The sequence below is a fragment of the Ambystoma mexicanum genome, chromosome 1p (assembly GCF_040938575.1).
Source record: "Ambystoma mexicanum isolate Mex_15411 chromosome 1p, UKY_AmexF1_1, whole genome shotgun sequence".
Taxonomy (NCBI): Eukaryota; Metazoa; Chordata; class Amphibia; order Caudata; family Ambystomatidae; genus Ambystoma; species Ambystoma mexicanum.
Window position 1 is genome coordinate 147,686,706 of NC_090921.1, and position 23,783 is coordinate 147,710,488.

General features: G+C 47.1%; 1 protein-coding gene across 3 annotated transcripts in view; it reads right to left on the minus strand.

The window, feature by feature from the left end:
* The window catches only part of TP53 (tumor protein p53), a 277,553-nt gene that overhangs the window by 87,973 nt on the left and 165,797 nt on the right, over positions 1–23,783 (minus strand). Inside the window, exon 1 of one of the 3 annotated variants that reach the window (XM_069645384.1) lies at positions 9,311–9,443. The exons of the other annotated variants lie outside the window; for them this stretch is intronic. The gene's annotated coding sequence lies outside the window, so the exon portion shown is untranslated. Of the gene's footprint in view, positions 1–9,310; positions 9,444–23,783 lie in introns of those variants that run through there. 3 annotated transcript variants of the gene reach the window in all.

Sequence of the window (23,783 nt, forward strand, 5' to 3'; positions counted from 1 at the left end):
CACAGCCTGGGTCACATTTTTCTTGGAAGGTAGAGCCATGAGGGTCTTTTCTGACCAAGCCTCGACCACCCCATTCCCCCCCCCCCAAAATCGACTGCAGAGCCCTGCACTTCCAACCCTCTACAATCTCTTCACACCACCTCTTATTTGGACGAGCACGTCATTGGATTTACAAACTATGCCAATGACACACATTCTCCCCCCTCTCTCCGGCTTCTATGAGCAAGATCTTAACTCTCAAGAGACCTATGCTTTCATTCAGGCCTGGATGGCGGCTAATGGGTTATGTCTCAATGGGGACAAAACAGAAATCCTACTGGTAGATCCCAGAGAAATCCTGAACAAACTTGAGAAATCCTGAACAAACTTTACAGTACCCTCAGCATTGAGAATACTGTAATCACAGTCTCTGCTGCAGTCAAAAGCTTTGGTGTGTACCAAGACTCCACCCTATCAATGAAGCGTCAAGTCAGCGCCATTTCATCGTCAGCATTTCTCACAGCCAAAACTATTAATGCCGTAAAACCCTACCTCCCTGCCAAAAATTGCCTCAACATAGCCAGAGCCACCATTGGTGCCAAGTTGGGCTATTGCAATGTCCTTCTCCTAGAACTTAATCATAAAATCTCAAACTGCAAATTATACAAAATAACACGCTCAGAGCGAGAGAGCATATCTATCAGGCCAGACGAGACGCCCACTGGCTACCAGTCAAAGGGCAGATACTCACCCACAGATGCCTCTCCCAGTTGGCACCCCCTGTCTGTCAGAACGAATTCGCTAGGCGCCCGCCATCAGACTTACACAGACCCAATACTCACACCAGCTTTCAGTCCCGCCCTTCAAAAGAATCAAAGCTGGTGGTGCCAGCTTCTCAGTGTTAGCATGTTAGCACCAAGAAAACTGGAACATACTACCACAAGCTCAGAAATGAAACCTCTTTCACCGTGTTTAGAAAAGCCTTGAAAACAAACCTCTTCAACTAGAGTGATCCTGACGGAGTTCCCCTGTAACCATGCAACATACCGACTGTATTAATGCAATGAACTATGTAATGCTTTCATCTTCCAAGCTCGTTTCTCCTTTGTACTGTATCCAAGTGAATCCTCTTTAACAGCTCCACGATGCCTCAGGGCCCCTGCACGCTTTAGAATTTCAAATAAACAATCATGCATAGTCCATTGGGAACCTGAGAGAGGTTCAGTGTGCCTGAGAACTACTGATCAAGTATACACAGAATAATACTGAAACTGGCCCTGCGCTCCTTCTATCCTACGATAACATAAAAACCAAAGAATATAGCTAGTAATGAAGAATACACTTTGCCATCCAGCGCTCTGATAAACAAAGAACACAATCTTACAAAAGCCTCTCCAACATGAGACAACCTAACGATCCAAGCTATGCGCCAACAAACAGAAATATTGCAGCCTACTAAAAAGGAGGAACTCCAAGATGCCACCGGGCACTCGAGGGATTATCATACAAAGTGCGCTCCAAGAGTGTAATAATGAATCTCACTGCCATCCAACATGGCAGAAACCACAACACAAGCCACCTTCATAGAACCAAATGAGCACATGCCACGCTATGCTGCAAGGCATACGCCATCACCCTTGCGCCACTGGAGAACACCGCCTATGCTCCCACAAGTACAAATTATCCAAACACTGCCAGACACAGTTTCAAAATGGGAGAAGGCAAATTCTGCAACCATACTCTAACTGGGCAAAACTTCAAAAAAGGCACCCCAATGCGGCATGAAGGAAGAACACAAACTGCTGCCAAACAACTGAAAGGAACAAAGGCATCTGATAATGCCATGAAGATCTTTAACTCTGCGCCCAACCAGCCAGAGACACAACTAGTCCTGCTAGCTCTCCCAGTAATGCCACTATGTGGGGTCAGAGAACCCAGCAATGCCAAATAGGGTCCGTTCCAAAAGAGGGAACCCCACCCCACCAGTAATTTATAAAAATTCCCCAAGAAGAAATACATTCACAGCAGTACTTCAAGCAGCGTGTTTTGAGTCTTTAATCACTGGCCCCTCCACAGTACCATTTTATCAATACTCAAACCAGTAGGAACAAGAGTGAACAGTTGACTTCGACTAAAGGAACCCTCCCGCACCAACTGCTCTGTAGATCCCTTATGCACAACCCGACATGTTTAATTGCAGTCTCACATGTTGAGTCCCTTATGAATCTTCAAATGGAGCCAATTGGAACCCCACCGCACTCCCCGCTTCACAGAACATCCACCAATATGCAGGTGACACACAGCTCGACCTCAAGATATCCTCCATCAAAGGAATCCACAGGCTCAAGGCCAGTGGTGGACGTCCTGTGCTTACCTGAAGCTCAACTACCCCAAGACTGAATTCCTACTCCAGACCAATAACACTGAACACCCCGACATCCAGACCTGGCTCTCTGCTATGCACATGCGGGCTTCACAGCCCAGTTGGCCACCTGTGCCAAGTCCCTTGGAATTCACTAGACACCTCTCTTTCAAATAGCACAAAAGACAAACTGGTAACAACTCCACCGGGTCACCCGTCCATTAACAGCTTTGCGGTTTACGGGCACAGTCCCAAGTAAAACTGTTTAACATGGCCCATTGACGCCTAGCTGTGAATAAAAGCAAATAACGAGGGCATCCCAAGTGAACTGCTCATCTAACATAACTGAACCGAGCAAGCTAAGAGTCATGAGCAGGAGAAAATTCTCAAACGATGACTCGGATGGCCCAAACATTGTCAGGCCGTTCAGAGGGCACTAGGTGCCGGTAGAGGGCCATTTATGTTATTGATTATTTATAATGCACCTATACACAATGTGTGTCGAGGTAGCATCTGCATCCCCCTCTCCCTAGAGTACACCACACAAAAAGCACAGTCGCAATAGAAGGGCGAGGTCATGGAGCAGATATGGCCAGGAAAGCTCTTATGAGTCAACCGATGAGAGCTGGCAGAGTAGCGAAGATTCATCGGTCAGGAGCTTGCAAGAGTCAAAGGACTCGTCCTCCAGCAGTGCAAGGAAGCACAGGAGCAAAAGAAGCAGGCCATCAGCCAATGAGGCACAAGGAGAGGAATTCGACCCTGATGCATTAATCCACCCCAGGTCTTCAGAGTGGGAACCGACCATCAACATTACAGCATACTGGAGGCTGAGGGCACTATTAAGTAAGGAAGCCAGAAATAAGAAACAGGCAGAGTGGCCAATGCCCAGGGTGCCAGAGACCGATGAGCACATGCTGACCTTCATGGGGCAGTATGGCAAGGACATAAGAGGGGCATAGAAAGGTCATGGAGCGTATGCCAAGACAAGCTACTGGATACGCCAAGACTAATGGATAAACAAAAGATATAGCAGCTTGCAGAGAAGGCCAAACAAAAGAAAGTTGATAGACCATGATGTGGTTTCAGGCTGGGCGCAGAGAGCAATATGTTTATTGGGTAATGCCAATAGTGCCATAGGGACAGAGAAAAGAGTCCACGTTAGTGAAAATTGACTTCCAGGTGAGCTGGCCCCGTCTGAAGCATCAGCCAAGAGGAAGTTACACTACACTAGACAAGGCGCAGGCCTCCTTGAAAACTATCTTAGGCAGAACATTTTTTGATAAGGCTGGCAGAGGCAGGGGCTGCTTGGCCAGCCGATATACATCATACAGGCCCTCTGGAAACAGAGCACAATGGAGAGAGCAAGAGGACCGCCGCGTCAACCCCTTAGAGAGCAAGGGGTAGAGGCAGAGACGCTGGCAGTCCAGTGGAAAACCATAGCACAGTAACACAGAAGAGCTGGGGCCATAACACGAGAATACATGCTAGGCGCAGACTTCCCGCCAGTGGGGTGGGGGCGGGGAGTTCCGCAGTTTACACAAGTGTAGAGAGGTATCTGGAGACCCCTGGGTATTGGAAATAAGTTTCCCGGTTAGAATTCTTGCAAGAACTGATACAGGTGTATCAGCCAAGAGCGATCAATCTTATCGGGGAAGACGAAAAATTATATTAGATAGTGAGGTAGAGAAACTGCGGCAAGAGAATGCCATCACACCAGCAGCAGTGGTGCGGGGGGTTTCTTAGGCAACATGTTTTTGTTAAGAGGCAGGCACAAGGTCAGACCAGTAATCAACCTCAGGGCGCAGAATGCCTTTCTGATATACAGACATTTCAAGATGGAGGGAATCCCTCTGCTGGGGTACATACTCCAGAAAGGGGACTGGCTAACGCAAGTAGACTTAAGGGACGTTTATCTGATGGTTGCCATAATTCAGAATCAGCGTCATCTACTCTCATTTCTCCGGAAAGGACAGAGATGGGAGTTTATAAACCTCCCGTTCGGGCTAGCATTGGCTCTTTGGTGCTTTACCAAGCTGATGAAGCCAGTGGTCGGACATCTCAGGGAACAAAGGCATCAGCTTGATTATTTACCTCGACAACATATGTCTAATGAACCAGAACAAAAACTGCTTGTGGAGCAGGCGAGGACCACAACAGACTTGTTGCAACAGTTGGAGTTTCTGATCAACTGGGAGAAGTCTGAGTTAATCCTGGCCCAATCAATGGAATTTCTGGGTTTCATTGTGGACACAGAACAGGAAACCCTCAGATTGCCCATAGAGAAGTTGAACTCCATCAAGAAGATAAAAGCCATGATGGCAAAGGATTCGATATCCCCAAGGGAACTAGCTAGGCTAGTAGGCCATCCATCATCAATCAATCCAAGCCACATTTCCAGGCCCCTTTCATTATCGAGCATTGCAACGCTTAAAAATACAGCATCTCAGACAGGGACTGCCTTACGAGCAGCAAGTCCCCATTTCGCAAGAGGTGAGGATGGAACTGAAGTGGTGGCATCACCACATGGAGGCCTGGAATGGGAGGGATATATTTGGATCATCCCCGGACCTTATTAAAGAGTGACGCCAGGCGATGGGGCTGGGGGGCCCGGTGTGTTGACAAAAGGAGGACGATGGTCGGAGGAAAAGCTAGCCCTCCACATCAACTGCCGCAGGCTCATTCGCAGTGCAATGCTGGACCCAAGAGAAGAAGAAATGTACCATTCTTTTCAAGGTCAACGTTTCCGTGGTCAGGTGTATCAATCTCCTGGGAGGGACGAAGTCCAAGATGCTAGCAGAGCTAGGGAAAGATTTTGGGCATTTATGCCTTCAGAGAAGGGTCAGAATGACTCACCTGCCGGGTGTCCAGAACCAAATAGACTGGAACTCGAGACACCCGAGGGACTATTGATTGGCAGCTGGACAAGACTGTATTCCAAGAGATCATGAGTCGGAGGGGCCCATGTCAGACGGATCTGTTTGCGCTGAGATTGAACAGGAAGCTACACGGTTCTTCAGCTAAGAACCGAATCCAGAAGCAGTAGCGACGGATGCCTTTCTCCATGTATGGGGGCCAGCCACAGAATACGCTTTCCCTCCGTTCGCCACGATTCTGCGAACATTGGCACAAGGAAACAAAGCAAGAGTAATTATAGTGACTCCAGAATGGAAAGGTCAGGCTTGGTTCCCAGATCCGTTAGAGATGCTGTACGATATACCGAGCTTACTGCCCCGGATGGAGTATATTTTGCGGGGACCAGCAGGAGAGTACCACCCTCTGGTTCAGTCAGGGAGGCTGAGCCTAGTAGCGCGAGTGATTTCAAGGGATCCTAGACGAAGCCAGGACTTCGGGAGAGGCTCAGCAGTACATCTGAGAATCCTGGAACCAAGAAAGCCGAAAGAGAAAAAGAGAGGAGAGAGAGAGATCCCGTTCGAACAGATATAGTTTATGTAGTAAACTTTTTTGGCCAAACAGGGAGCTCAGGGTAGAGCATACCAAACCATCAACAAATAACGTTCAGCGAGTTCCGCTGGACATGAGAGGGTAACCTTAAAAGCGAACATCCACTTGTATGTAGGTTGATCAAAGGGATAAAAAGCACGAAACCACCAGCTACAAAATATTCACGTCCGTGGGACGTTAGTGAGGTGTTGAGGTTGTTAGAGGTATGGCCCGACTATAAAAAAGCTATCCAGATAGGCTCTATGAGCAAAACTGACTACCATACCCTCTGCTTAATCTGATGCAAGAGGGTGACGGATGTCAGAGCTGTAGAGGTGGACAGAAAAGTCCTTTTCTCCAACAGGCATAACCTTTTATATAAACAAGAAGGACTATGACAGGGATCAAGATGGTTGATTACGCAGCATTTCCAGATCGGCCTAAACTATGTCCAGTCAGATGTCTGAAGGTAAATGAAAATATGTCAGCACATCAAAGACACAAAGGGGAATCTCTGTTAGTAACAGCTGTGAGGAAACCTTTTACAGCAGCGTCTACAGCTAACCTGGCAAGATGGGTAAATTAGTGTACGAATCAGGTTGACATCGATGTAGAATACGCACCACTCAATTAGGTGTGCCTTGGTGTCCACAGCATTCAAGATGGGGGCACGCTTGGAGGACATTTTGAAGGCAGATAACTAGTCAAACGAGTAGACTTAAGAATTTTTATTTTCGACCAAGTGTCTATGTCGGCGGTGAGTAGGCTTTAAACTAGCATAATCCAAGCTTCCAGATCTTATAGAAAACAGATATTCAATAGAAATTCATGATTCTATTAAAGACACAAAGGCGAAGGATTATCCCACCCTAACAATCGCAAAGATGCACTTCATGGTTTGCCTGGAGAAGACAGATTGTGTTGAAGCATCAATTACATGTCTGAAATGTATGCACGCGATTGGGCACCTCAATGGCAGGTTTCAATAGTACTGTTTAGGTCTTGGCAGGTGCAGAGCTCAAAGCGTCAGGATCATGAAAACTAGGAGATAAATCGTTGAAGTTCAGGCGTTAACTGGGTGGGATGCAAGTTTCAGTTAAAGAAAGGATGAAACAAGGAAATCAGGGGATGCTATAACAGATTATGGACTGATTGGATATACGCCAGGTGGAATCAGTTAACAACAAACTACAAAATGTGCTTAAATCATGAGAATTGTAGTTTTGACTATGGTTGAGATAGGCTGACCAGAGCCTGGTTTTCCCGGGACAGTCCCAGGAAATCACCCTCTGTCCCGTGGTCCTGGGAGTTTTTTTTAATTTCACAAACCCTGTCCTGGGGTTTGCGAGGGTGGAGGACTACGGTACCGGTTTTTGCCGAGACCCTATTTCAAAATCGGGTCCTGGCTCCACTCTTCCTGCACGAATGGGGGTGTGAAATGCTTTTAACGCCCCCATTTCCTCCCCTTCCCTTCCCCAGCCGCTCTCTTCCAATGAGAGGAGTGTGCCTGTGAGCACACAACCTCACGCCCCTGCTATTTGTATTTACTTTAGTCCTATGTCTAAGGACCGTCCTATTTTTTTTTTTTTTTTTTTATCTGGTCACCCTAAATTGAGATGAGTATAATCCTTTGCCCTGGCTTCAATAGAATCATGACTTTCTATTACAATAGTACTGAAAAGATTTTCACAGTGCATGGATTGGTGCACCAGCCCAACAAGGTCTGCTTTGAACGTGTGGCTTCATGAGAGCCGAGGGCAAACGGACATGGGCCAATATGTTAACCAGAGGCACCTTCGGGAGTAGCATTATCGAATTCCATCTGGTAGTTCCAGAATGACTGCAGAGGCAACATGAAATGTGACTTTATTGCAAAGCAGAGGGGGATGCAATGGCAAATAAAATGGATTGGTAATGGAAATAGGTTATGCGATGTGCATCTGCCGGCTGGTAACCCAATCAGCAGTGCTTAATGCATTCATGTCCAGTGCGAGATCGGACTAGCATGCCTGTGTTCATTACAATACTACCAGTCCCAGAATGCAGCAACGCTTCGTCTGGATTAACTAACTACCCATGCCTGGAAAGGGAAAACTGGAAAGCAAATACCAAGTTGTGGTTATCAGCTGGGAATGATTGGAGCATGGGTAGCCCGCCGAGGTATATTAAATAGCTTATTGATAATAGCTGGTTCTCAAGCTTGACATATGGCTGGCAGGTATGCCCAAGAAAACTAACAGGCACCTAATTAGTAGGTCCTAATATGATCTGTGCAGCTCCCTCTGATATTTGGTTGCACCTTGCACTTGCAGGAAGATGAAAGTAACATTCTGTAAGAAATCTTTAGAGACCGTGCCCTACTGCAGCGTTAGCTGCGCACAAACGCATTTTAATTCCGTGATACTTCAAAACTACACACGCCCTGCAGCCAAGCGTTGGCCCAACGCATATGCATTGCTGAAATGTTGGGGCGAAAAAAGTAGTCCTCTTTCCATTATCATGTCTCCCAAAAGCGCGCGAAAAGGTCACATGACCACTCAAGTGGGGGGGGAGGGAAGAAAACGTTTCCTGGACGTCTAGTTCCAACAACGCGGAAGCTTAGCCCGACATATCCTTTCTCTCCCCGCTCGCATGCGCAGTCCTCGCCAAACAGAAGTTCAAAAACCGGAAGTGGGAACCAGAGGCAACGCAGACCCACGACCAAAACAACAACAATGGGCTGTCAGGAAGCTCAATGCCTTAACAAGGCAAAGGCCTTACAGAACGAAAGAATGTCGTGGAGGGGCCAGAAGAAGAAAAAACAAACAATGTCTAAGGGGAGAGCTCGGGTGGCAGAAGAGCAAGTTTCGGATGAACAGAATAGAAGGGATGGGACACAAGTGTGTGTGTCGCATTGGGGGAGGGGGGGGTGGACAAATGTACCTCGGGGCAACAAGAATGACGGGGGGCTGGGGGGGTGCCCGTAAGGCACAACCTTTGTGCAGGGAGTGGAAGGCGCAATTCAATGAGGCAGAAGTGCATTTATCTAGAGGCGATGGATGTAGCAAAAACGTGTGCACGCACGGTCGATGGCGTAGAAGAGTATTTGGGCAGTGAGGGCCTGGGGATGCAAAGATATCTGTGGGAAGGGCACACGGGGGAGCCGGTGCGATTAAGGTTCGGTTCTCTGGGGTGTGCAGAAAGTGTAATGGCCGCATCGGATAAGTGGGAAGGGGCTTTACACACTGAAACCACAGGCGATTAGAATGCAAACGCAGGACGGGGACCTAGAATTAGTCATGTGGCAGAAGAGCAAATTTAAGAGTAACAGAATAGAGAGGATGGGACAGAAGTGTGTGTATGCGCAGAAGGGCATGTCTCACGTGGAGGAAATATGTTCGGGGAGCAGCAAGAAACAATTTTTAGATACGGCAGTGCACAGATATGTATGCAGCTGTATAGACGGGGCGTTTCAAAGTTTTGTTAGTCTTGGTGCAGGTTGATGCGTGTTTATTATGCATACCCTCCCCCCTGTATCTATCTCCCTACCTCCGGCTTCCACCGTGCCTCTGTTGCTCTGGTTCCCACACAGCCTGCTCACGTCTCGGCTCTGCAGCACTACCATGTGTTGGGGATTCCCCGTTTTGTGTACCGCCCTCAGTCACGTGATGTTAGACACCATCTTTGATAAACTGCAGTAGTGTTACATTTTAACGCCTCCTATTTGTAGAGATCATTTACCCATATTCCATCCCAAGTGCATTGTTGACAGAGAGGCGCCGCGTCACCCGGATTTAACAGCTGCAGAACAGAATCTTTAACGAGCTTAGGATTTATTTTGCCCTGCACAATAATGGGCCACAGAGTAATGAGTGTAATATAAACACTAAAAACAGACTACGGCCAGTCTTCTAGAGGCGAAACAGAAGAGGACTCCGCTCTGAAATCTAGCATGAAAAAAGCCGATCAACGATACCCGTGTCCATTATGAGCACACACACGACATCCTTATATCTAGGGAAATGCAAATATAGCTACATTAAATTGTGTGTTGTCCATATATAAACGGTCACTGTTACATATAGAGCAACTCTTAGCACATAACGAGTGAGTTCAAAAAATAATAATAGCATAAATTGAAACGAATCGGGACGGAATCCAGATAAAATGCAGAGATAACATGTGAAGCACTTGAACACATATCTTTCCTTCTTTAGTTCATATAATTATTTGAAAAGAATTGGGTTTCATGAGCTTAAATACTACTTTCTTTAGTGTATTACATAATAAACAAATCTGACTTTATTTATTTATATAGCGCACTTACAGCCCAGGGGCATCGAGGCGCTGTTACAAGAAACCTTACATGAAAGTGTAATTGATTGAGTATAGGTGACCGAATAGGTCTCTTAGGTACAGGAGCATAGAAAATCAATGACTTGGTAACATGAAAGGTAGGTGAACTGAAAAAAACAATCAGGTGGGCACTCAATCGATAGTACATCAGATAATCACTAGGCAGTAGGGAATACAGTTATACAAAAAGCTTGGTTTTGATGGCTTTACGGAAAGCTTGGTGGGACTCAGACATGCCAACATTCTGACTTACCTGGGTGGGAGATTTAATCCGACAAATCGGGAGTCACACATTTCCCCATAGGGATGCATTGGGGCTAGAAGTATTTTAAGCGGGAGAACGTGAAAAATAGCAATATTTTTTCACGAAAAGTCAGGAGTCTCCCGCCTAAATCAGGAGAGTTGGCATGTATGGGGACTCGATCATCCTTAGGTGAGAAGGAAGGGCGTTCCAATGAGAAGCGGCCAGTGTGGGAAAGCTAGACCCCCCCCCCCCAGTGCGGACTGACTTGGGATTGATGATAGTGTTGGCCTAGCTCTTTCTTAGGGGCCCTGTGGAGGTGTGCTTAATGATTCTTTGGGCAAGGTAGGGTGGTGCCAGACCATAAAGGCATTTATGAGTAAGTGAGAGAGTTTTAAAGATGATTCACTCTTTGACTGGGAGCCAGTGAGCCTGTCTCCGTACTGCAGAGATGTGATCTTTCTTTGATGTGCCCGTGGTCGCTCTGAGGGCGTTATTTTGCACCAGTTGGAGTTTAGTAAGGTTCTTACACGACGTCCCTACGAGGAGGGCATTGCAGTAGTCCAACCTTTATCCAATTATGGTGCAAAATAACGACCTCAGAATAACATGTGAATGTTAGCATGTGCCACACTTAGATGTAATTCTTAACTTTAGCACATGTCGCATCTAGATAGAAATATGAATGTTAGCATGTGCCACACTTAGTTGGAATTCTTAACTTTAGCACATGTCGCGTCTAGATAGAAATGTGAATGTTAGCATGTGTCACACTCGGATGGTATTCTTAACTTTGCCACATGTTGAATCTAGATAGAAATGTGAATGTTAGCATGTGCCACACTTAGATGGAATTCTTCACTTTAGCACATGTCGCATCTAGACAAAAATGTGAATGTTAGCATGTTCCACACTTAGATGGACTTCTTAACTTTGGCTTGCGTCACATCTGGACAGGATTATGAATGTTAGCATGCGCCACACTTAAATGAAACTGTCAGTGATGACAGGTGACACACTTGGAGGGAATCGTGATCACTAGCCTGCCTGACATCTAGACAGAATATTGCAAACTAGCAAGTACCACACTCAGATGAAATAGTGAATGATAGCAAGCATCACACCTAGACATAATTGCAAGGACACCAATTGTCAACTAACTAATCCACTAACAATTTCATCCCTCTGTATACACCTCTCAAACTCTAACCAAACACAACCACATGCCTAAAAAACAGCAATCCGCACAAACCTCACTACACTGCAACAACAAAACAAACCACACATAGACTTGCACAACAGCACACGACTACCGACCGTAAAAACACCCCAATCCCAACCAACGGACCAACAGGCGAGGCTGCCAACAGCACATCACTACTCTCTTGCACTTTTCCAGCTTATTCCCACTAACTCACCCTCCACCCCCTTTTTCAGAGCCGCCAGAGCGCCAGGGGACCACTCCGGTGGTGATAGTACGCGGTACAAATATCCTTTAACATTAACTAGCTATGGTGAGACAGTTCTGACAGGATAAGAAAGGCCTGGCTGCGTTGAGGACGTTAGAATAGTAGGCGGAAGAGGAGGCAACAGCGTTAACCTGTCTTTCCATGGTCAGGTCCGAGTCAAGGTAAACACCAAGTGTCTTAACATTATTGGATACCTTGATGGGGATGTTTTCAATAGTAAAGGACAGTTATTGCTGGTCCGGGTTGCCCAGAATGGTTGGTGAGCCAATTAGGAGGATTTCTGTTTTCTAACTATTAAGGCAGAGCCAATTATCCGCCATCCATGACTGTATTGTGGAGTATATGGTGGTGAGGGTGATCAGGTCCTCTTTGTAGTTGCCAGTGAGTGGAATAAGCACTTGTGTGTCATCCGCGTAATTTGTGTACGAAATGCACAGAGAGTCTAGGATGCTGAATAGGGGCCTAGTGAAGAGGTTATAGAAGGTGGGCGCAATGCAGGATCCTTGTGGTACTCCACATTTGATGATGCTGGGGGTGGCAGAAGCTGAGTCTGAAAAGACTTTCATAGACCTTTCTTGGAGAAAGGAGGTGATCCAAGCACAGGCTTTAGGGGAGAAGTTGGCTGCAGTGGCAAGATGGCGGCAAAGGGTGTTATGCTCTACCAAGTCAAAGGCAGCTGATAAATCAAGGAGCAGTAAGAGCGCAGGTTTGCCTGAGTCTCGATGATCGTCCATTTGATTCTTTAAGCCTAGAAGGGCTGTTTCAGTGCCATGTCTTGGGCGGAAGTCAGATTGCCGCAGGTCTAGGAGACGGTTGCCTTCGAGAAATTTCTGGACTTGCAGGTAGGCTGCTTTGTCAAGGATTTTTAGAAGGAACGGGACGGTAGTAATGGGCCTATAATTCCCTGGAACCGTTGGGTCTAGGGACGGTTTTTTGAGGAGCGGGCAAACCCAGGCTTCCTTAAGGTCCTTAGGGTCATGGCCAGTTTTAAATGAGGAGTTGATAAAGGCAGTTATGACAGGGGCAAGGAGGTGTGCAGAGTCTTTGAATATGAATAGTTCTGTAAACACGTTGAGGAAAAAAAATATGGTTTTAGCTTTCCCCCCTCTTGAATGGAAGGTGACATTAGCAGCATGTGACATAAAGTATGCCTAAACAAATCTCCCTGAGTTTTAAAACGGGTCATTATTTCACAAAGAGTATAGAGTTCTGCAACCCTCCCGTTTATCACCCACTGTAAACTCTCAAGGGACAGCATTGTATTCAGGCATATGGCAACACCTGCGCTGCAAGCCCCCCCTGTCCACAGCGATCATACCATACACTGTTACATGTACGGGGTCCACAGACACTCTCTCCGCGCATGTGACATGCCCCTTTTATCAGTCGCACACGGCAGAGCTACGTCACTGCTACGCGTGTGTCTTTCTTAAAGACATAGATACCACACCCCTCCTTTATCATAACAACAAAACACATCACACTATATAATACTATCCAACCTAACAATGACCAGTACAGTGGGCATGCCACAACAGGTGGCTTGGGTCCAGCTGCTACCACGAGGATCAGATCAGGAGTTCAGTACATAAGTCACTGAGGTGGGCAGGCCTCCCCTTGCCACTCTCTGGGGATACCTTCTGCCCCCTTTCTGCATGGACTCTCCTCACCTGTGTACCCTCGATCCAGGGGAGCCGATGTACCTGCAGGACCTCCCCATTCATCTACCTCAGCGGATTCTCTCCTCGGTGTGGCCTCCACTGGACAGCCTCCCCCACCTTCCTGAAGCAGCTGGCGTTCCTGATGACTGTCGACCTCTATCTTATGCTGTCACCATCAACCCTCTCACTACCACAATGTTCAGAGGAGTAGGCTCATAGTTTAGCAACATCTTTCCTTGGGGGTGGCAGTTTCTGACCAGCACCTCGTCGCCCAAAGCCAGTTCATTTCGGGGTACCTTGACCACTGATCGACCACCACCAAGAAGCATATACATGGAGCCAAAATCTGCATGCACCGTCTCCCACGGTTGTGTCCCCCAGGGCATGCATTCAGTTTGTGGGTCACGTTGCACGGGTAAGGCTGCCTGGCACCACACACATGATGCCACAAACTCCTCCACTCTCCTCTCGAGGTCAGGGAAACACACTTTGAGCCGTAGCCATACCTTGGTTTTGGCAATTCCTTGGTGGGCCAGTTCAATCACTTGGTGTATCTTCCCCGCTGGCATGACCATCCGGTTTCCCTCCAGCAATAGGCCTGACTCCACGAACGTCAGCTCCTCCTGCAGTCGCCATAGTTGCTCAAGTGTTGTACATGCTTCCTGTGTCCTCTTCCCCAATCCATCCAGCCACCCCGCCGTAGTGCGTCTCGCAAGATCTGAAAACACTTGTCACACTCAAATGTCTTCTCGAGCTCTTGGATGGGCATGGAGTTGGGAGTGGACGACTCTACCAGGAGCTGGACATACTTGTCAGCCTATTCAACGCTTGCTTCTTCCTCTGCGTTTTCTCTGGCCCGGTGGGTGCAGCAACAGATAGTCAGCAGCATTGTTGGTTCCCGGCCGGTATATCAGTAACGCCCCGTATTCCAACAGGGCAAGCATCCACCTTTAGACCCATGCTCGCGGCTTGGACGACGTCCCTGCCATGATCAGCAGCAAAGGTGTATGGTCCGTCACAACGGTCACTGGTTGGGCTAGCACGTACAAACGGAAATGGCGGCACTCCCACAGCACTGCCAAGGAGCCCGTTCTATCTGGAAGTACTTTTGCTCCATTTCAGACAGCGCCCGACTTGCATAGGCTACAGGACGGTCCTCCCCACTGCTGTCGTTTTGCATTAGGACCGCACCAGCCCAAATTGGCTGGCATCCACGACCACCTGCGATGGCAACAAGGGATCAAAGTGCACCATGGTGTCCTCTGCCGGTAGCGCTCCTTTCACGTCATCAATCGATGCCTGTTCCAGAGGGCCCCATTGCTAGGTGGAGTTTTTCCTAGTAAGGCTCCTCAGGGGTTCGGATCGTGTGGCCAGGTGACCATACCCAGGAAGCTGTGGGCCTACGGCACGTTTTCCGGTGATCTGGCCTCCACACTGTCCTTGACCTTCCTGGGGTCTGGCGACACCCCCCCCCCTTTTGAAGACAAACCCGAAGAATTCTATGCTTGTTCGCAGGAACTCGCACTTTTCTTGATGTAACGTCAGTCCCAACTCCTGAAGGCGCACGAGGGTCTTCATGAGGCGTGCCATGTGTTCCATTTCTGACTTCGCGAACACCAAGATGTCGTCGCTAATGTTTAGGACCCCTTCCAAATCAGCCAGCGCCCACATATTATGTTCTGAAAAACCTCGGCCACCGCAAACACCCAAAAACTCAGACGCCTGTACCCGTACAGCACCCAGTGCGTGATGAAGATCGTTATGTATCTTGAATCCGGGTGCAGAACAATCTTATGGTAACACGCTCGGAGGTCATGCTTGGAGAAGAATTTTGCTTCTTGTAGCTCTGTCATCTATCGTTGGTGTGAGGTGCCTCTCCCTTTTTATAGCTTTGTTCGGCAGCCTCATGTCGACGCAGATCCGAACGGTCTCAGGTTGCTTTGGTTTGCGGACAACTCATATGGGGACACCCAGGGTGTCGGTCCGCCCACTCTCTCGATGATGTCTAACCTCACCAGGTCCTCCAACTCTTTGTTCACTAGGTCACGCAGGTGGAACGAAATCCTTTGATGTTTCAGGGCGACTGGCTGTATTGATTCATCGGTGTGGAGCCGCATAAGCTCACCATCCAGCTCGCCAATCCCTTCAAAGAGTCCACCAAACCTTCGGAGTATGTCTTGCACATCATTGGCGTACACGCCATAGGTAAAGCTAACAATGCCTAAGGCCTCTGCAGCCACGCAACTCAGCAATGTTTTGTGGCTCACCTCCTAAGTGATTTAGAAGCAGCCCTTGATTGAATTGCTGGCATGCTCAGCTTTTGCCACAAAGGCCCCCAGCAGGGGAATTGTCTGCTCTCCAAACGTACAAACGCAGGCTCTGGGCTGATGCAGACCTGGGACTCAACCCTCACTTCGTAGTGCACCTTGGCCATCATGTTTACGGAGACACCCGTGATCCGTCCATGTTCACAGTGCATTTCGGCTGTCGTCGGCCTTGGACACTGACGTTGTGATATGAAAAAGATGTTTTCGTCATCTTCATTCTCTTCGGGAACCTCATTGGCCCTTTCCTCTTCTTGGTCCACCAGAGCCATGGTCAACAGGCGTTGTCGTCTGAAGAAGCCCGCACGATTGGTCCCCCTCTGTACCACCACCAGGAGCGGTGCACGGGAGATGCGCGCATAGTGGTCCATTGCGATGCACTCTCGCACGCTTTTCGCCACCTTATGCGATCTCCCCAACTCCAAGATCCGTGGCAGCGTGAGGCGAGGTTCCCTCAGCACTTGACGCCGCAATTCGCCCGACGTATACCCTTGGAAGAGCTGGTTGCGGATCATGCTCTGCTCATTATCCCAAGCACAGGATATTGCCATACGTCGGAGGCGACCATGGAAATTGTTCAGGGATTCATTGTCCTTTTGTTTCACACTGCACATGATGAATTGTTCCTAATCAATGTTGGCAAGGGCCATAAAATGCTCCAGCAGTGCATTCTTGGACCCCACGTAGTTCTCATCAGGCAGCTGGAGAGATTGATAAATCTGGTGAACTGCTGGTCCAGCAGAGTACAGAAGCAGTGCCACCATGCTCTTATCATCTGTCTCCCCCGTGGCCTGAAGTAAAAGTTTTGATCTATCCAAGCCCTCCACCTGGGGCTCAAACTCGACGGGGCCCCGGACACATCAAGCTCCGGCATGGGTGCCAATGCCCCATGTTGACGCGCGACATGTGCACCACCCGGGACTAATGGTGCCGGTGCCCTATCCGCTTGCCGTTTGTCTCCCACGATGGTGAGCACACCGGCATCCCTGTCACACTGCCCAAGAGCCGCAACTCACTAGAAAAATTGAGCGTGTAAGTATGCCACTACTCAACCACACTCAGGATGGGTGCATATGGTAGATGGTCTCAACATATCTCGTTTCCTCAATTCAGGGCAAAATCAGCCCCTGCATTCACAAAATTCAAAAATCCTTGAGATAATCCTGTTTAAACGTGCTGGGGTTTCCAAAAATTGGTGCCAGGGAGGCGCACAATCACTCCTGTGGGAGCCACGACCTCCCTCGCCGCATTAACACAAAATGGCAGCCGATCAGTTCACATGCGCTGACCCCGCGGTGTGAGAAATGTTCGAGATGAAACTAATATGCTTTGAAATCTCTCAAAGGAAGGGCTTTTCTTAAAGCTGGTCTGGTTGGCGACTCATTGAAATACCTTGTTTCAATTAGTAATGATTAGATTGGTATCAAAATCTTCTGAGTGAATGCAGTGTTGCAGTTCACTGGAGTAAGACGGTGAAAGGCCTAAACCTATCTACTATTAGAGTCAAAATAAAGAAAACTCCCGGACTCTGCGCCAGTATTCAAATGTAGAAATGATGATTTAATTGAAGTTTGATCACAAAGTTGCCCTTCCTGATAACACGTGTTTCTGCTCTGCAGAGCCTTTTGCAAATCAAGGCTGGATCAGGTTTGATTCTGATACTGATACAAAAGGGGCTTAATTGATGCTCATTCTCATGGGTTTGATCCCATTGTCCATGTCACGTAGCGGCTTTTCAATCTCATGTGTCGGCTCTCAGAGAGCTGCAACCTCCCTCACCCCATTAACACAAAATGGCGGCCGATCAGTTCATAGGCGCTGCCCCCGCAGCGTGAGTCCAATGTTCAAGATGAAGCTAATATGCTTTGAACTCACTGCTGCAATGATTCCATGGGTCCGTGTGATTGGATGCGACCACCTCCATCGACAATGTTGTATTCAGGCATAGGGCTTCACCAGGCCCTTGCGCCGCAAGCCCCTCACACCCTCCTGGTCCACAGAGATCACACATAGCTCCCAACTCACACGCTTTTGGCGGGTGTCACCCGCCTTGTAAACAGCGGACTCACCCGCCAAACCTCATGCACGCCCATTCATTTCAATGGGCCTCTCACCCGCCAAAAGTAAAATCGGGTGGTTTCATCCGCTTTTGCGTCATAAATGGTTGAGAGCTATGGATCACAGTACACGTCCGGGCTCCACGGGTGCTCTCGTGCGCACGTGACTTTCCCCTTTTATTAATCACACGCAGCAGAGTTACGCCACTCCGCTGTGTGTGTCTTTCTTAAAGACACAGATACCACAACTACTGTGTCTGCATACATGCCAACATTCTGTGACCAAAAATCTGTAGGAATCGTAAAGTTTCAAAAATATTGGAAAAAAATCGGTATTTGTTGCCACTAAATCGGTAGATGGTAGGACTGCTTGAAAAGCGGTATCATACCACCTAAATCGGTAGGGTTGACAAGTATGTAGGATGGGGTGGCGCGTTAATGAGCACAACCCTTTCCTCTCCCTGTTTTCCCCTCCAGTCACCTTTCACTCAGCCAATTCTTGCCTATGACACCCCCGACATACGGCCTGGCAGACACCAACTTACATATATGGGACAGCATTGGTCGCCCATCAACCCAACCTGATACACTTGGCCAACACACACTCAAATAGGGAATGCCCAAGCACTTGTTGGGTCCATCATGCATCCATGGTTCACTAATTTCTAAAGCACTCCTCTCTGAAGTCTTTCAAAACCTTCACAGGAATATATTTGTCCCAACGAGATAGGTGTTGGGGGGTGTGTGTCTCTCTCTCTCTTTCCTTCACTGTACGATCCCAGGTATGTGGTTGTCCTGACAGCCTTGCAAAATGTCTGTCTTGGGTTGATTAAGCTATGGATAAAGTAGCACTGCCCTCTTGGACAAAGACAATTTGCTGGAGAAAAAGGTTTGCAATTTGTCTAATTTATATACCCACAATCCATTGCTGATATGGCTCAGAACTGGAGGTGAACTTCTGGCGATGGCTACTAGGGGCGCTGTGGAGTGTGTGACTTGGCTCTTATGGATTTTCCTATTTTCACATTTCAGATAAAAGGTTATTTTTTTCCCAAACCTTTTTAAACCCACCATAACTTTGTTGGTGTTGCTAAAAACATAGCCAAATGCTCCAACTACAAAGTTCCTCCTTCAATATATTAGGGACACTGGGAAGTGGGAGGAGCTTTAGCAGGGTTGCATGACTGACAAGAGAGACAAACAGCGAACATCTTCTCTCCAGATGGGGGTGCGGGGAGAAGAAGCAGGCACTGTCAGGACTATACTGCACTGATGCTCACTAATAAGGGGGAAACCAATTATCTAGTTGACCTGAAAGCCTTTCAAGATGTCTTTCTTGGGTTGATTAAGCCATTTATAAAGTAGCACTGCCCTTAGACAAAGCAATTTCCTGGAGAAAAAGATATGTATTTGGGCTAATTTGCATACCCACAATTCCTTGTTGTTGTGGCTCAGATCTGGAGGCATATATATATATATATATTTTTTAAAAGACACCCAGCATAACATAACAAATCACTGAATCCATCTGCCTTTCAGTGGACTTAAATTGCAATATTGGAAGTGAATTTTAAAACGATTTCGCAAAAAGAACTATATGCATCCTAAAAATTGGACCATTTTCTCTTGGTTCGTGTTGCAGTGCAGCGCCCACGATGTGGGTATTCTATAGTCTCCAAAAAATATCAAAACAAATATTAATGCTTAGGGTCTTCATAGTGTAGCATTCAACATGAAAAGCCATTCAGCAACATGTTCCTCTATGGCCATAAAAAATCATTGCCATGTTAAACTATACTGAATTATAGCTGCCACTCCTGCCCTCTAAGGGACAGGCTTAACACTCTTCTGGCCCAGGGTGGCCAGGCAGCTTGCAGAGCCACAGTCCTGACCCTAAGCGGCTTGGAGGCTAAACCACAGAGACTCACTTGGACTGACGGCTGTGTCCGTCAAGGTCACTGGTAGTATTTGGGAGTATTAAGGAGACGTGGAGGAGGCAGGACTCTACCCATTCCTCCCCAGGATTAGGAATGGCTGTGCAAGAGGGCAAGGAAGGAGCAAAGAGAGAGAATGACTGAGCCTGGCACTTGTACACAATCACAATTCTAATCCTTGGCATTCAACCATCCCTAACCTTGGGAGAGAGTTCAGCATTCTACATGCGTGTTACCTGAGCATTGTCAAAGCGCTGTACTACTGTGGTCAGTGCTGGAAATGGAAAACATGTATGGGGGAACTGTCACCTCTTTGGAGGGGCAAGGCTTTTGAAAGGAAGTGGTGAGGACAAGGGGCATCGTCCCCTGCCAGGTTGTGCGCCCCAGTATCTCTTCATAGAACCCAATCCTAGCGATTTGCATAAAAGCAAGGAGCATTATGGAAACATCATAATGTGCACAATTTAAAATGTTAAACATGTCTTTTAGTGATTCAGTAAGAAGCGCTTTAAAGTGTATAATGGACTCTTTTATTTTGATTAGTCACAACATTCACCCTAATAAAGAAATGTCTGTAAATTAAAGGACATATATACCACATACATGCCAACATTCTGTAAGCAAAAATGTGTAGAAATCGTAAAGTTTCAAAAATATTAAAAAAATCGGTATTTGTTGCCACCAAATCGGTAGGCGGTAGGACTGCTTAAAAAGCGGTATCCTACCGCCTAAATCGGTAGGGTTGGCAAGTATGTGTCTGCAGCACCCATTAACTTCTAATTGCACCCACTGTAATGCTTTGCTGACATGGAACTAACAGACAGCCTGGTGCTGCCATGAGTTTGAAACGTGTGGCTTTGATTGGTAGGAAGGCTTTGACGGTGCAGTGAACAAGAAAATTCGGGACTTTGCACCATGCCAGATGGATTGCGTTTGGGACTCAGTACACAGCCTCATACAACTGAGATAGTCGCGCTGAGACGGGACTGTTGGCCACCCTAGAATTACAATTGTTTTTGTTGGAACTAATCATTGTCTTATTTTTATTTTCTCCCTCTCAAAATATCTCTCACCAGTATGCATATCAACTTGCTAATTGAATCGTGTGACTTTCCATCTCAAATAATTGTTGACAGGTGTAGAATATTGTTAATTTATTTTAGTTTAAAGTCAGCAACTTTTCGTTCTTTTTAAGTTTGTTTCCAAGGGATCAGTTATGATATTTAGCTGATTTGGATTGTCCTGTTTATTTACTGGTAGTCCGCAATAAACCACCCAAGCGTTTCTGGTAGGGGCCCTTCCTACCGGCACCCTTGTTTCCGGACCGCCACATTCCGAGTCAGCCTGCCATAGCCGCTGCGTCCGACAGGTTTGACACTGCCGAACGCAGCGATCACAGTAGGCAGAGCCTTCGCAGAAGAACCGGTGCCGGTGCTTCCGTGAACCGGAAACAACATTTTCCGGCACCTATCTTCCCGGTCCGACGAGACTTGTAATGTACCAGTGGCACCAGCAAGCTAGGTGCCGGTAAAATGTCACGAGTCCGGCGGCAACCCGCCGGTAGCACCCGCAGTGTTACCGCCGGACTTGTAATGAGGCCCAGTGTCTTGAATTTATGTGCATATTGAGTACTGAAAATGTTTTGGTATCTAGGCCAATTTCTTGCATTTAGATGCATATTGGGTACTGCAAATGTTTTGAATCTAGGTCAATCTTTTGAATTTAGGTGGACATTGGTTACTGCAAATGTTTTGAATCTAGGCCAATGTTTTGAATTTAGGTACATATTATGTACTGCAATTGTTTTAAATCTAGGTTCATTTTGCACACAGTACATGCCTTGACTCTAGCTGTATATTAGGTGCAGCAGCTGTTTTGAATCCGGGTGCACATTAGGTACAGCGGATGTTTGAATCTGGGTGTCATTCACACACATCAAATTCCTTGAATCCAGATGCGTGTAAGGTCCAGCAAATGTTTTGAATCTAGGTGCATATCGGGCACAGTAAATGTTATGAATCTAGATGCATTGTTCACACTTTACATTGTTTGAATCTGGGTGAATGCAGAATGTAGCCTTTGCAGTAAATTACGGGTGAACTTAGAATTTAGCTAATGTATTGAAATTGGGTGAATGAAGCCTCTATATTGAATCCAGGAGAATGGAGAGTTTAGCCATGATATTGAATCTAGGTGAACAACGAATCTATCCAATGTTCTGATTCTAGGAGAATGTATAATGTAGCCAGTTATGGAATCTAGAAGAATCGGAAGGTAGCCAGGCTACCGAATCTAGGTGCATGCAGAATTAAGCGACTGAATTATATCGAGGTGACTTGGAGTGTAGCCAATGTATTGAATAAAGGTAATTGTTAGAAGGTAGCCTATGCATTGAATCCCTCTAGACTCCATGCTTGTAGAAACTAGCCGAAGGCACGGCCGCCGACCCACGGCCGCCGACCCACATGCATCTGCCATCATACACCACTTGAAGATACTTTGCATAACAGCTCTGCCATAAGAATGCAGCTACCGTTCACAATAAATATTCCATAGGTAGCTGCACACATAATGACTATCATGCTCTCGCATATCCTCGCTAGACTTCATCACGCCACCCATCCACATGCCAGCTCGACATGGGTGGCTAGAAGGGACTTGGTCACCCCTTCATTCGGCCAATATGCATACACACATAGTAGCACCTCCTCGAAAATGTTCCCACATCTGGATCCCGGTGCCCCAGAGGGCTTTCAACCTACAGCAGATTGTGACCATACTAATGGTTAAGGGCGCTATAAAAATTAATAAAGAATAATAATTGGTTATTTATAACGCGCTTAATTCCCAGAGGGTTCGAAGCGCAGACCCTTAAGTGTCACCTCGCACAGGCAAGGAAACGTTGTTTAAACATGGCAGTTTACAGTGCCTGTTCAATATTAGAATTCAGCAGTATGCTAAGAAGTACATACCACTTTCAATTCCAGACATTTCCCCACACATGACGATTTACTGGTAATTGTCATTACACCTAATCCTATTCTTCCTCGTCACAATCCATATTTTTGAAGACAATCAATATTCCCCACTCTTTGTTCTAAAAATGTTTCTCCTATTTCATTTTCCTTGTTCACTGCCCCCCACCCCCACTGGTCAGTAATCAAAGCGTTGCCCCTATGACCACTCTTACTCGGCGCAGTACACCCTATTGAAGTACGCCAAATTTCCTAGAGCACAAGTCTGCAACCTGATGTTTTGGACTACAAATCCCAGAATGCCTCGATATCAGCTGTCAAAGCTTAGGCTGATGGGAGTTGTAGTCCAAACATATGGAGAGACAAAGGTTGCTCACCCCTGTGCTGGAATGACAAGTTGACCCAGAAATAAAGATGTGCTCATATGTACTGTGAACCCCAGGGCACCATTATGATCATTGTAGCTCTTATGATCATGTCTTAGCTCTTGCACTATCTGAAATGTCGTCAGGCCGAGTACGATAGTTAATTTTACATCCTTACTGTTCATGGCCTGTAAGAATGTGGTTGTATTTTCCCTTGTTCCCTCCCTTGCCTTGAAGCGCTTTGAAACACATTGTGTATAGGCGCTATATAAATAAACGATCATATCATATCATATCATTGTAAACAGAATGGGCCAATAATGGGATAGAAGCACTTCCTTTATGGCCTGCATACTCCCCAAAAATTGCAAGGCCATGCCCCACTGCAGTCCCCTACCAAACATGGTGACTCCATTTACTATGGGACCCTCAGCTTTTGGCCCAGGCTAAGATTGGGGGGGGGGCCCAATTGCACACAGCCCTGGCCATCGTTCACCCAAATCCAATAGGGGCCGTGGAAGTTGGTACTCACCACAGCGAGACAGCACTGAAGAAGAGGAAGACAAACCCATGTACAACCCTCTGAGAGGAGAGCTGACTGAAAGTCAGCAAACCAAGCAGGGGGATTGTGGTAGGTTGA